The following is a 9,213-nucleotide window of genomic DNA, read 5'->3' as shown; positions in this document are numbered from 1 at the left end:
TGTATATCCTTTCCATCTGTTCCAACGATCCTTATCATTTTTCATCCTTAGTTGTTTAATACTTTCCTCTTTTTTGTTAAGAATATGTCAAACATACCTTCTGGACCCAGCAAGGGAATTGAGCCGGTCCCTTTAACGATTCTTCTTCCTCCTCATGCGGAGAACATTCCCGTTGCCGTTGAGGATGGGAGCTTCCCGACTATGGAGGAGATAGTTCCTCGTAACCCCGATATCAGGTCTGATTTCTCGAAGTTGCCCGAGGTTAAATCTGAAACCTCTAAGTCGGCGATGAAAGAGGCGAATTTACTATAGCTTAAGGAAAAATATGGCCTTCCCGATCACGTCGAGTTGATCCCTGCCGGGTGGGACGCGGTTCAATACCACCGTCCTGGGTATTGCGCCTTCTATGCATATCCCTTTCACGTTAGCTATACTCTACCCCTTCTCCCGCTAACGGAGGAATTTTGTAAATTCTATGGTGTTTGCCCAGCTCAGCTCGCGCCATACGTGTATAAGCTCATAAGGATGTTTACGAAGTTTGCGGAGTTGGCCGGGGTCAAAATCACACTTCAACACCTGATGCACTTGTTCGCCCCCAGCTTTTACAGGGGGCTGATGCTGAACCTTCGCCGCCGAGGAGGCAAATTCCTGGTGGTGAAGATGGACGACAAAGCTAAACGCCAGTTCTGGATCAACCTTTTTTTGTTAGAACTGAAGACGTGGTGGCCAACATCGACGGCTTCCCTGATGCTTGGAACTACACCCGTAAGTGCCTCATTCCCTTGCATGTAGGTACTTGATTTATTTTGCTTAGTTGTGGACTTTGACCTTTCGCTTTTCTCCTATTCATCCAAGACCTCGCCTCCTTCTTTAGTCGATAACTTCTGTGGTTGGGTCGGTCAGTTCCTCCCTCACATTGCAGTGAGTGTCCAGGTTTCCTCAAGAGGTCCGGGTCGGCTCCCCTCTCGATTGGTAAATTACTCATTTTGTTGGAGTCTTGGCTTTTTTTTTTGTTTACCTTGCTGAATTTCTCTTTTTCTTGTGCTTTTCTTAGGATCGGCCAGAGGTCCTTCGAGGAGGGTAAGGGCTCCCACCCTTTCATTTCGAAAAAGAAAAGTGGTTGAACCTTCGGCTTTCGCCCTACCTACGATGTTAGATGGATCTATTCGCACCTCAACCCATCCTGCTCCCACGTCTAGTTTCATTCCTTCTGCGGCCGTGGAGACTGCAGAGACTTCGTCCTCCCCCTACGTCATCTTATAGACGAAGATAACGAGTATATTTCGAGCCAGAGGGACTTGATGTCGCACAATAGGAGGTATGTAAATGTTGGTAGCGGGGTCACTCGGGCCTTTGACTTAATGGCGGGTGATTTCTCCTTGCACGAGATGACAATCATAGTTATTAGGGAAGACGTCGAGCTGGAATCCAGGTCCCAGAGGTTAGAGGCTGACGAAGTGGGTATGCCTTTGGTGGTTGCCGGAGTGGAGAGATCCGTTGATGATGTCTCTGGGACTTCGAGGCGGGAGGAGGCATTGATGTCTCAGCCGACCTCGGATGCTTCTTTGTCGGCCGACGAGAGGGGAAAACATGTTGCTCATGATGCTGATGACTCGAGGTCTGACGTCGATACGGTCGGCCTAAAAATGATGGATGAGGGTTTTACCCAACTCGAGATGAGATTAGAGGGATCTACAAGGATCATTGTGGTTCCTATGGACCGCGACTTGCTGAAAAACACGGAAGACGTAGTCCTTGCCCTCAGCCCTCTCTACTCCTAAATTGAGGGTAAGACCCTTAGAGAACTGGATGACGTCACCTTAGAGCATAGTTGGTCTCGCTCTTCGGGTGAGTGCATAGTTTTTTGTCCTTTTCTTTTTTGCCTTTGTTGACAGGGGCATTTTCGTGTCTACCTTACTTTTTTTTGCATACTATGATTTTGGAAATTGAAAGCGCCCATAGGGAGGAGAAGAGTAGGAAAATAACTTTAATTATGGTCGAGGTCCGATAGGTATTAGTTCGACGGAGGTCGAACATAACCTAACTTTAATTATGGTCGAGGGCCGATAGGTGTTAGTTCGAGAGAGGACAAACATAACCTAACTTTAATTATGGTCGAGGGTTGGTAGGTGTTAGTTCGAGCGAGGTCGAACATAACCTAACTTTAATTATGGCCAAGGTCCAGTAGGTGTAGTTCGAACAAGGTTGAACATAACCTGAATTAATTATGGTCGAGGGCCAGTAGATGTTAGTTTGAGCGAGGTCAAACTTAACCTAACTTTAATTATGGCCGAGGGCCGATAGGTGTTAGTTCGAGCGAGGTTGAACATAACCTAACTTTAGGAGAAATGTGATGGTAAGTGTAAAATTTATTTCCTTGATATTGTTGCATTTGTTACATACTTGGAGAAATTTACAGACTTTGGGTGTTGGCTGGCATTTCAGTCCTAGTCCCGGTCTATCTAGTCCCTTGTCGATCTGGAGTGTAGTGAGAGGTCGAGCGATGAAATAGTAACTAGAGTTTAGCCTTCGCGTACTTCGACTTGGAGTGCTCCCTTCATCGCCTCGTTAAAAACCTCCTTGAGAAAACCCAATCGGGACAAAACTCAAGTGATGGAAAAAAGAGTACGACTTGGGGGTCACTCTTTCCTTTAAAAATTGAAGTACTTGAGGTGGCTAATATTCCAGTTGTTTGGTAGCAACTTTCTTTCCATTGTTTCTAGTTAAAATGATCCTTTATTTTCTTTTGCTGTGATTTTGTACGGCCCGTCCCAATTTGTTCCCAGCTTACCTTCCCTAGGATCTTTGCTTGCTTGGGTTTTAGCTTTCAATACGTAGTCTTTGATTTTGAGCGGCCTGACCTTTGTTTTCTTGTTATAATAACGTTCTACTTGCTGTTTCTGGGTGATCATTCTTATATTAGCCATGTCTCTTCGTTCGTCGAGTTCCTGTCTTTGGCCATCATTGTTGTTTGTGTCACTCTTATGGGAATACCTTAGTCTGGGCTCTTCGACCTCGACTGTTATTACCGCCTCAGTCCCATATACCAAAGAGTAGGGTGTCTCTCCTATGCTCGTTTTCAGAGTTGCTCGGTAAGCCCACAATACTTCGGATAATATTTTTGGCCATAGTCCCTTGGCGTCTTTAAGCATTTTCTTCATGATGTTCAGTATTGACTTGTTAGAGGACTCTTCTTGTCTGTTGCTTGTAGGGTGTTATGGTGTCGAGAGTATCATTTTGATATACCATTTCTCAAAGAACTCGGTGATTTTCTTTCCGTGAATTGGGGTCCGTTGTCGCAATTGATCTCTTGGGAAGGCCGAACTGGCATATGATGTTCCTCCATATAAAGGTGATTACTTCCTGTTCCCGTATTTAGGCGAATGCTCTTGCTTCCACCCACTTAGAAAAGTAGTCAGTTAAAACCAAAAGGAATCGTACGTTACCTCGTCCTATCAGGAGGGGGCCCACGATGTCCATTCTCCATTTGATGAACGGCCAAGGTGAGGTGACCGAGTGGAGGTGATCACCCACCTGGTGAATCATTAGGGAAAACTTTTAGCATTGTTCGCATCTTTTGACGAAGTCCGCGACCTCCATTTTCAAGGTGGGCCAGTAGTATCCTGCCCGTATGAGGCATCTGACCAGAGCCCGATTGCCGGAGTGAGCTCTACAATGGCCCTTATAGACTTCTTCAAGGATGTGTTGGGTTTGGTTTGGGCCCAAGCATTTTTCTAAAAGGCCACCATAAGTTCTCTTATATAGGACGTAGTGGATGATACTGTATCTGGCCGCTAGCATTCTCAGTTTCTTGGCCTCTTTTTTATCATCTGGGAGTATGCCATCCTGCAAGTATGTAATAATACGATTGCGCCAATCCCCAGTTAAGGGTTCTTACCTCATACTTAGTCTAGCGACGAGTTGAGGAGGTGGACCATGCTTTTGTCTCCGATTATAATGCTTTTGGTGGTTGTAGCTAGCTTAGCGAGGCTATTTGCCTCAGCGTTTTATGCCCATAGAATTTGGTCGAGCTGACATTCTTTGAGCTAGGATAGCAGTTTGTAGATTTCAGTCTGATATTTATGTATTCTTTGTTCCTTGATTTGGAAAGTCCCAGTGACTTGGTTGACAACGAGTTAGGAATCGTAGCTTAGTTTTAACCATTTTGCCCCATACTTGAGTGCTAGCCTCAAACTTGCAATTATGGCCTCATACCCGGCCTCGTTGTCAGTCATATCCGGGCACCTTATGGACTGGAGAATTACTTTGTTGGCTGGGACTTTGAGTACAAGTCCCAGTCCGGACCCTAACATGTTGGAAGCCCCATCGATGTACAGGACCAGAGGTCTTATGTTTGGGGGAAGTATGGGTGGCTTCTCTTTCAACTTCGAGCGTTACTTTTGCGATAAAGTCGGCGACGAAGTCAGCGAGCACTTATGACTTTATCACCGTTCGCGGCTGGTACGTGATATCGTGCTCACTCAGATCGATGGCCCATTTGGCCAGCCTTCCCGATAGCTGGGGTTTATGCAAAATGCTTCTTAGTGGGAAACTCATGACGACCGAGATGGGTGGCATTGTAAATACGGTCTAAGCTTTCCCGTCAGCTTTGACTAAGGCCAGGGCAAGTTTTTCGAGGTGAGGGTACCTCGTCTTAGCGTCGACTAATGTTTTACTAATATAATAGATGGGGGATTGTGTACCTTTATTTTCTCGAATCAGGACTGCGCTCACAACTACATCGGATATGGCAAGGTAAATGAGGAGTCGTTCCTGTGGCTCTAATTTTGAAAGCAATGGTGGCGACGACAAGTATGCTTTTAATTCTTTTAGGTCTTGGACACACTCGGAAGTCCATTGGAAGTCGTTCCTTCTTATGTACGCCGAAGAACTTGTACACCTATCCGATGATTGTGAAATGATCCTTAATAGGCAGCGATATGACCAGTTAACCTTTGAACTAGCTTTTTGATGGTCAAGTGTTTCGGTATCCCCTTGATGGCTTTGATTTGATCAGGATAGACCTCGATTCATTGTTGTGATACCAGGAACCTAAAACGTTTCTTGAGGCCACGCTGAACGCACTTTTTTCGGGGTTAGGTTTCATTCCATATCGTCTGAGTATGTCGAAGGTTTCTCTTAGATGGCCGGTGTGATCTTCTTTCCTTTTGGACTTGACCAACATGTCGTGTATATAGGCTTCCATCGTTTTGCTGAGCTGGTCCTTGAATATCCTACTCACCAGCCTTTAATAAGTTGCCTCTACATTGTTTAGCCCGAAGGGCATGACCCTGTAGCAGTACGTCCCCTAATGGGTGATGAATGTGGTTTTTCATGATTCTCTTCTTCCATGAGGATTTGATTATAGCCTAAATACGCGTCCAAGAAGCTCAGTAATTCATGACCGGCCATTGCGTCGATGAGTTAGTCGGTATGGGGTAACGAAAACGAATCCTTGGGGAATGCTTTGTTCAAATCTATGAAATCAATGCACACATGTCATTTTCCATTCTTCTTTTTCACCATGACCACTGGGGTACTTCGTCTCCCTGATGGAGCCATTTTCTAACAGTTTTTTAAATCTCTTCACGTATCGCATCATTAATTGTGGAGTCAAACTTAAGCCTGACCTGTCTTACTAGGGGTGGAATGAATCGACGTTCAGTTTGTGCGTGGCAATTTCCTTTGGGATACCTAGCATATCTGCATGGTTGAAAGCAAACAAATCTGCGTTAGCTGCTAAGAATTGACGGAATTTACTTGGGTCCTGGAGGTTGCAACCGATATATGCCTTTTTGCTGTGGTCGTTGGAGTCTAATTGAACATGGTCGAGGTCTTTTATGGTCGACCTTGTGGCTTCGACTACATCGGGATCTTTGATACCTTCTCCAACCTCGTCATGCCCCGACCTCGATCCTACTTATTGCTATACCTCTTTTTCTTTGTCCTTCCTTTGTTGGGAGGTTGTGTTGTCTAAAGCAATGCGGTAGCATTCTCGGGATGTACGATGTTGTCCTCATATGCTGAATATCCCCCATGGAGTTGGAAATTTGATGACTTGGTATAAGCTGGAGGGGATGACCTTCATGCGGTGTATCCAGGGTCGTCCTACTATGGCGTTGTATGTAGTGTCTTAGTTCATGATGTGGAATGTTGTTTCCAGAGGTGTGCCACCGGCCAAAACGGGGAGAGTAATTTCTCCGGATGTTCGTTCAATTGTATTGTTAAAACCAGTTAGCGTGATGCAGTGCAACATTATCGTATCCTCGAGTTTCACTTGGGTAAGTACTCGGGGATGGATGATGCATGCGCCACTTCCATCATAAGTCCTAATACATTTGAAATTAGTATCCAAAATTCACAGAGTAATAACAAGAGTGTCACGATAAGGGAAGACCAATCCGTCGATATCTGACTTGTCGAAGATGATACGTTCTTTGAGTTCGTCGTACCGTTCGCAGGTGATGGATTGATTGAGTTTGTGTGTGGTGGTGAACTTCACGCTATTGATGGAGGCGTCGTATCCGATGATCATGTAGATGGTATGAGCTGGTGAGGGTGGTTTAGGTGGCCCTTGATGTTCGCGCCCTCTAGCAAAGTTATTTCTTCCCTTGTTGCTTAGTATCTCTTTAAGATGTCCTTAACGTAGCATATTCACGGACTCCTGCCTTAGGGCGATGCAATATTCCATTTTGTGCCCTCATTCTTGGTGGAACTCACAGAGGGCGGCGGACTTTCTGGTATTGGGGTCTAATCTCATCTTCGGTGGCTATTTCAATTTTGGTCCGAGATTCTCTAGGGCGTAGACTATCTCTATGGATGACACACAAAAATTGTGAGTAGAAAGTAGAGGAGGCATACCTTGGTTGCCCCGATGAGTTACCGTCCTCGGTCTAGAATGACCTTCTTTGTAACGAGGAGAGGAGGCAACGACTGTCCTGATATATGGTTGGTGTCGTTACCTATTAGGCCATGGGACCAGGTGATCTTCTCTGGCATTGATTTTCGATCTTTTCTTGACTCCGCTTATTCTGAGGTTAGCCGATGGGTTGGCCCGTTGAGGTCGTCCTCATCTGCATGGAATTCGGCACAATAAGCATTGTGGATCTCATCCCAAGTGGTTGGGGGATACTTTATCAACCGGCTTAACAGTTTCCTCGTTGCTCTTGAATCATCCCTGCTCAACCTATTCTGAAAGGCTGCGACTGCAATCCCTTCGGACACGTTTAGAAAAGTCATTCGTACTCGATTGAACCGGGAGGGAAAGTCCCTCAATCCCTCTCCTAGAGATTACTTAATGGCAAGTATGTCATTCACCCTGGCCTTAGCCTTTTTTGCTCAGGTGTGGGCCATTACGAACTTGTCGGCCATTTCTTCAAAGGTTTCGATGGAGTGTGTTGGTAGTTGCGAATACCATGTTAATGCTTCTCCAATGAGGGTTTTGTCAAACTTTTTCAGCAAAATGAAAGACACATGTTCCTTGGCGAGGTCGTTGCCTTTTACGGCGGTGATGTAATTTGTCACATGATCTTCGGGGGCGGTTGTGCCGTCATATATACTGAGGTAGGGCGGTATTTTAAAGGTTTTTAGTATAGCATGTGGGACTGCGTCATCACTGTACGGCTGTTCGACGAACCGGCCAGTGTCTCTCTTTAGCAACAGCTTGGGAGCGCCCGGTATTTTATCGATCCTTTCCTGGTGTTCTTTCATTGATCTCGGAGTGCCTTATTCTCATTCTCCATTTCCTCCATCTTTTTCAAAATGGTTGTGAAGCGTTGTCACGTGCACTATTAATAACATTGTGAGTAATACTTGTCGATAGAGGAGGGAGTTGGTAGCACTGCTCGTCTGCTAGTTGTATAGTGCAAGTCCTTGTATTTTCTGCAGTTGTGTCCCGGCAGGCTTGCTGAGGACGCTGGTTAGATTGTTAGTTAGCCATGCTTCGAGGAGCTTTTTTTACAGTTGGGGGTGTCTCCTCCCCCATAGATGTGGAGGCTTCTTTGCCAAGAGATTTTGTGATGTTGTGGTGGGGAGGCGGAGACCCATCTCGCTTAGGGGAGGCATTGGGCGTTGCGTCTTCGCTTGCCGTTTCACAGCTTGCGTTGATGACATTCATGAGGTTAGCTGAGAGGTCCCCTATTATTCTCGTTATTTATTCTTAGTTACCTGCCATGTTGGGATTTGTACATACAAAAGAAAGGAGATCTTGTTTTTGTTTTTTTTACGTTAGTGACCGTGTTAGCTGTAGATCCAGAAGAAAATAAAAACTTAACAAGAAATCCCCCCAGACGGCACCAAATTATTTGACCTAAAAACATAAATCTTGGTTCAAATAATTAGTTTCAATTAAACATTGGTTAGTCTTAGTTAAGAATAATATTTTTATATGTGAGTTCCGAAATCGTGACTAATATCAAATAGATCTGGTGGTAGATTGATGGCAGTGTGCGATAACTATCCCAAAAAATATGAGCAATAATAGAGCATTTAATAGCAATAATTGACATTTAAATTAGGAGTGATTCACCCAATAAATTATTTGATCCAAAAACGTAAATCTTAATTCAAATAATTAATTTCAGTTAAACATTGGATAATCTTAGTTAAGAATGATATTTCTATATGTGGGTTCCAAAAACGTGGCCAATATCAAATAAATCTGGTGGTAGATTAATGGCAACGTGCAATAACTATTCCAAAAATATGAGCAATAATAGAGCATTTAATAGCAATAAATGGCATTTAAGTAAATAGGAGGAGTGATTCACCCAATAAATGATGAACTAGATGGTTGTTCCCCCTGGCAATGATAAGTGACAGACAAATCCTAGAATATTCGAATTATTCTCGGATCTGATAGGAAAATATGGAATAATATGAACGAGGATCTTGATGAAAAAGTAGTGTTTGTCTCTTAGTAAGAGAGATAGAGAGAATCTTTTATCAAAAGTCTGTTCTTATCAAATGAATGTCACATGCTCTATATCATTATCTCCTTTTCTATTTATATGAGGGATTTTCCTAGTACACTCTAATAGTACAAGTGCAGAGAATATCCACTAGAATATTCTCTATAATATCATATTTCAAAAACTAGTCGCTACAGCCTTATCAATAATACTCGACCTCGACTATTGTTGACAGCACAACCACGAATCTCGCTGCTTCCTGGTCGACCTCGACTGACGACGGCTCGAGGACTCTTTCTTTAGT

The sequence above is a fragment of the Nicotiana sylvestris genome, chromosome 6, assembly GCF_000393655.2.
Source record: "Nicotiana sylvestris chromosome 6, ASM39365v2, whole genome shotgun sequence".
Lineage (NCBI taxonomy): Eukaryota > Viridiplantae > Streptophyta > Magnoliopsida > Solanales > Solanaceae > Nicotiana > Nicotiana sylvestris.
Note: the sequence above shows the minus strand (reverse complement) of the source record.